Below are 6,018 nucleotides of genomic sequence, written 5' to 3' on the forward strand. Positions count from 1 at the left end.
TGAAGAAAGATATGCATATCATGGATTGGATATTTATTTGCCTTCATTTTCAATTTAGTTAAGTCTTGTCTGCCATTAACTCAAAACGTCCATTCATTGTATAGTGAAGAAAAAACAAAGAAAATTGTTGATGGACCATCTAACTTTATATCAAAGTGGTCCAGTATTACGTAATAGGTTGATGACTATTTTTTAATCTTTGTTGGCATGGCATGCTTTGCTCGTAATTTGGTCTTCTTGTGTTCATCAACAGTGTTAAAAGAAAAAACTATGCAAAACATATGAGTGTTAAAAAACCATGCAAAACTTCGTCGTAAATCCAACATCAAGCACGCTTGAAATATAGTTTTTCTCTCATATAACATTAACAACACGTCGATGTATATATTGTAGATAATCCAATAAAACCAGTATTTGATAATAACGTACGTGATATAGAGCAGAAGCAAGTAAATTAAAAGATGGGACTTCGGACATAATTAATTAGTATTTATATTGAATTATAATAAAACAATGTTTCTTTTTTTAGAATAGGGTTGTAAATGAACCGAACATGGAGTGAACCGTGCGTCATGATGTTTATTTACGTACGTTAATTTGTTTAATTAAACGAACGAACACGAACAAAAGTCGTGTTTAATTCATTTACATTTATTAATGTTTGTTTGTTTTTATTTTGCTTGTAAAGTAATATGTTTATAATGCACTTCTTTGGTGTTGTTCCTTAGTGTTGGGTGAGAATTGTGATGAAAAACTTTTAGACTTGCATTGCATATTAAAGTCGTGAAATTTTTTTTAATTGAACAAAAACTAACTATTTAATGAAATAAAAGTAATAAATAAACCCATGAATTTAGACGATAAATTATTTACGCGTTTTATTCTAAAAATAAATAAAATGATTAAAAATCCTTAAAGTTGAAACAAAAGTGTCATCACTAAATCGGGGATCTAAATGATTCATTTTCTACTTATTTTCGTCCATTTAAATGATATAGAAGTTTGCAAACTCTTGCTGTCTTGACTCTTGATTATTAAAGAGAAATCGAGAAGAGTTATTTATTTATTTATTTAGAACTGTTAATAGAAAGAAGTACAAGAATTGACTTGTTAACTACAACCGCACTTGCAAATGTTATGAAAGTCTCCCGCACTTGTGCACTGTGGAAAATTAAACTTGTGCAGCTGAACATGTGTTGACATAACCAATGAGCGATGGACACGTATGTACGAATGTATCTTCATGGTAGATCTCACAGACACAAGCTAACAAAAATGTGTGGAAACCAACGCCGAGGTAGGGTAGAGCAGTGTGGAAAATAAGCTAGCTAGGGATCCCAAAGACTAGGATCTACAAAATGGAATCTCCAGGATATTTGCTAGATTTTCTTCCCAAATTCATTCTTAGATTTCAGTTTGAAAGCGTTTAGAACTATACTGATAATTGGTATCGATCGTCTATATTGATTTTGACGTTCTAGATTTGACTCATCTAAGAACATCTTCAAGGATGAAACTCACCATTGTGAAAAACACCTTTTAAGTCAGGTTTTGAACTTGAGACCTTAAATGTCCCTAGCCTTAAAGTATCACGCTCATGTCATTGAACCAGAAAATTAATTGCATACGCTGACATGTATAAACACAATTAATAAAGATATTTAGCATTGTTTTCTGCTAGCTACATCACCTTTTCAATATAAAGATAAAAGATGTGTCGATTATTGAAGAAGTGTGGTTTGGGCATTGAACGATGCGGGCACTTGGGTAGCACTTGCCATTTGGTGTGTTGTTTATTTAAGAAATTTGCAGATTTTGGATATTTGAGTCATTTGTATGTAGACGTTCGGTTTGTGTGTGATAATGTAATAAGGCCATCATGTATGCCAAAGGTTTGAAAAAATGTCATATAATTTAAATTTGGTTCTATTTCCAAAACGATGAAAGCATCTTTATATGAAAAATGTCATGTGTTCACATCATAAATAAGGATACTTAGGCCAAGTGTAGTGGGGCTATAATTTGGGTGAAAAGGGGCGCGAAGGGGCGCAACACCGCCCCCTGGCGATTTCTGGGCGAAAAGGGGCGCGGGCGAGGAGAAGAAGTCGCCTGGAAGAAGGGGGTGGTGGGGCCGGCATGTATGGATGTGTGTGTTATACACATATGTATATATATATATATATATATATATATATATATTATATTACTAGTTGTAACCCCTACACCATTACACCCCAAAAACAAATTCTCACCCCTTGCTGACTGGGCGCCACACGGCACAAAACGCCCCAAATTATAGCCCATCCACTACGCATAGCCTTATGAGTCAAAAGATTTAGACAAAAGAAAAGGTCAAGGGGCCACCGTCATTGCTCATCAGTACCTAGCTGCTAGATGGTTTGTTGGGTATTACTATTCCAACAACATAAACAGAGACAATGTAATAGTATGTTTATATTATGTCTAGCAAAAGAAATAGTATTCCTTTCATCCATGCCATCCTGTTAATGTGTATATGGTGATTTCACAAAATTTGAATTTTCTTACCTCTTTCTTATTTCGAACAACGTCTGGAACTATCTGCAATACCCGGACTAAGCTTTCGTAAAATGAGATATCAACTGTCTGTGTTGAATTATTACGCTCCATACCAGTCTAACTCACCCATGAACACCATCAAAGAAAAAACTCACCATCTAAAAATCTACATAAGTTAGATTTCGAACTTGAAACCATAACATCTCAAGCCTTACCTTATTATGTCTCTGCTTCAACCTTACAACCTTGTAACTAAAGGATATACAACGCTTTGTTATTAAATGTAAACATAGGTGTATGTAACAGTGTAACATCCAACTACAAGAATGGAGAGGTTGGTATTCTTGGTGTAATATCACGTACTTTTATTAACTTTTTATTCCTGGTTCCTTTTTTAGCTCCTTGCTAATGAAGGCACGTATTTATCAATGATATATATATAAAATATAAATTAAATGGTGTATTGCCGGTCAAAGAAAACATAGGTATATGTAGAGCAGAGGTGCACAAAAAACCCGAACCCAAAAAAAAACCCAGAACCGTTTTTTTTACTCTCGAGTTTTTAATACCCGAACCCGTACCCGTAGGGTATGATTTTAGTACCAAAATCTGTATCCGAACTGGACCCAATTTGTACCCAGTAATACCCGAAAACCCGAACCGGTTCCGGGTCCGGTTCCATACCCGGAACCGGGTTTTTCCAATACTCGAAACCAGGTTTTTCAAATACCCGATCTATACCCGAAATTACCCAAAAAAAACTGGAAAATACCCAAAAAATACCTCTAAAAATTTACAATATATACCTAGAAAAAACCCGAAAATATGGTTTTTTCAATACCCGGAAATAGGATATTCAAATATCCGGTTTTAGAATACCCGATTCTATACCCGACCTGAACCTGATACGTAGGGTTTAGTTTTTAGAGGCAATACCCGAACCTGAACCCAACCCAGGTATTGCTAATACCCGATCATGTCCGAACCCGGGGTTTTCTAATACCTGATTTGTGCACCTTTAGTGTAGAGTAATAAGCAATACATGTGATAGAAAATTATTAAGTGATGAAATACATGGTGTCACGTATTTCAATTCATGTTGAAAGTAAAAACTCGTTGTCTCCATTAATGCTCACTCGATTGTAACATTGGTGTGGTTCTTAATATTGTAGGATGAAGCAGATAGTATGCCTTAAATAAACAAATACATAAAGAGGTGAGTGGTTTTAGCTCTTGAAAAACAAATCCACGTATAACTATCGATATGAACCAAATGGTATTTGGATTAGCAGTATTAAGTGTTAGGTAAGACTTTATCTTTTAAAAAATGAGGGTTTAAGTTAAGTCATTGTAAAAGGTATGTAATAATTTATGAGTAGAGTTAGATTTGTCGTTAAAAAAACTACCTCTATGAGTTATGCATGCAACTTTTATGGTTTTGACCCTTTTCATTGCAACTTTGACATCTTATCCAGTCGTCAACTAGTCACCTTTATTTTTTAATGTATTTCTTATTTGATGTCATATACTTTTATCATTCAATCTATAATAGCACACTTTAAATATATCTTTGATTACCATTTTCATAACCTCATACGTATTTAATTTGTATGACTTTTTTGCACCATGTTTTCGTTATAAATCAAATGAGGATATAATATAATTGAAATACTAATTGTGATTTGTGAATAACGCCTGTTTGACAAAAATCTTAATCAGAAGATTTTGAAGGTGGCTAAATCTGTGCATATCGTTTTATTGCACATGGATTGCACAACTAATTAGATTTTGGAGTTATGTGTATAAATGATGATTAGAAAGCGCTAATAACATGTGTTTCATTTCACCTCATTCACCCTAGGCACAATACATTTTAATAGATTAATTTTTTTTACCTAATTTTTATTCTCCACCTTTTTGCCTCTTGTGAGGCTTGAATCATAATCTTAATTGGGTAACACCAACACCTTTAACCTTGTTCTTTTTCTTTAAGTTTTCGGCCCTCATCTCTTTAAATGAGATCCAGGGTTTGTTTTTTTGGATATTTGATTATTGGTATTAGGTTTTTGATCAAAGCATTCGACTCAAAGCTTTTGATTAAGAATCCTTTGTTTTCATATACTCTGTATATGTTATTGAGAACCATTTGTTTGCGCTTTCGTTTGTAGCAAGTGGTAATAGAGCTAGGTAGCTAAATGGTCGAACGTGGAAGAGGTTGCCCTCCCTTTCAATTACTTTTTAGATATGAGGATTAAGATTTCAAATTTTGACGGAATCATTTTGGCCAATGACTTCATTTACAACATCAGCACCGTTGAACGGGGCTTTGATCTCAAAAGACATTTCCGATCAGTTAAAGGTGAATGTGGTAGCTATAAAGTTGAAGACCTCTCTTTTATGGGAACATGTCAGGATGTAAAGACAGAGGGTATGTAAATCCCAGGTCAGATCACAGTCGAAGATGAAGAAGACGTTAAACCTAAATTTTTATTGCCAAACCATCAACATGAAGCTTTTTAGGACCATCATCAGGTTATGCAAGGTACAATGGTGTTGAAGAATTTATTAATTGTTCTCATTGGTTGCATATGATGTGTGTTGTAGATGAAAAAGTAATCGAAAGGTTTGTGGGAGCCTTAAAGCCCAAAATATAATATGTAGTGTATTTGTAGCAACACTGAGTCACTGGTCGTATTCAAATCTCAGCGTGCCCTGAAAGCGGAGAAACAAGTAAAAGGAAAGGTGAGAGGGGTCGGAACAAGATCGATGTCATGGACATATCGTAATCCCAACGACAAATAAGGCTATTATCGACAATAGAAATGAGCCGTCTAGGCCGCACCTACGACCTCGGGTCCATCATCGAGTCAAGTTATATGGTGATTCAGATGTAAGGGGGTCGGGCACATCTCCCATGAGTGCCCAAATGGTTGACAATCCTCAGTAATGGCACTAACCAAATCTATGATAGCTGTGAAGAATAATTGGATGTAGATGACGGAGTCATTGGCCTCAATCACGAGGTGACACCAATGGTTCAATGAACTCTTAGCACATCCTCCGAAACAAGTATGGATAACAATGCTTGGAGACGCGACAACCTCTTCCACACCTAGTATTAAGGATTGTAGGGGACTTTCTTTATTTTATCAAAAACTTTTTTTTGTTTAAAAGTGTTTCTTTCGAAACTTTTGATTAACGCTCGTTTAGATTCAACCATGTGTTCATGATAAGCAATTACGTGTGCTTTCGTTTGCATCAATCTAATTCCAATTTAGTATACTTCTATAGAAAAATTAAATATCTGTTAAAAATAAATTAAAACCAACCACGTACCTTCATCTATTTTTAAAACCAAAAACATCATTTCAGAAATAATGTAGCTACAATATAGGGCAAATATGTTTAAAGATCTGAAAACGAAAGAGCATCTAAATGTTATCCGATAATAAAGTAGTTGTAAAATATAATAAAAAGTTA

This window comes from Bidens hawaiensis, unplaced genomic scaffold (genome assembly GCF_021521415.1).
Source record: "Bidens hawaiensis isolate Kalapana, Puna unplaced genomic scaffold, B.hawaiensis_p1.1 tig00015291_1, whole genome shotgun sequence".
Lineage (NCBI taxonomy): Eukaryota > Viridiplantae > Streptophyta > Magnoliopsida > Asterales > Asteraceae > Bidens > Bidens hawaiensis.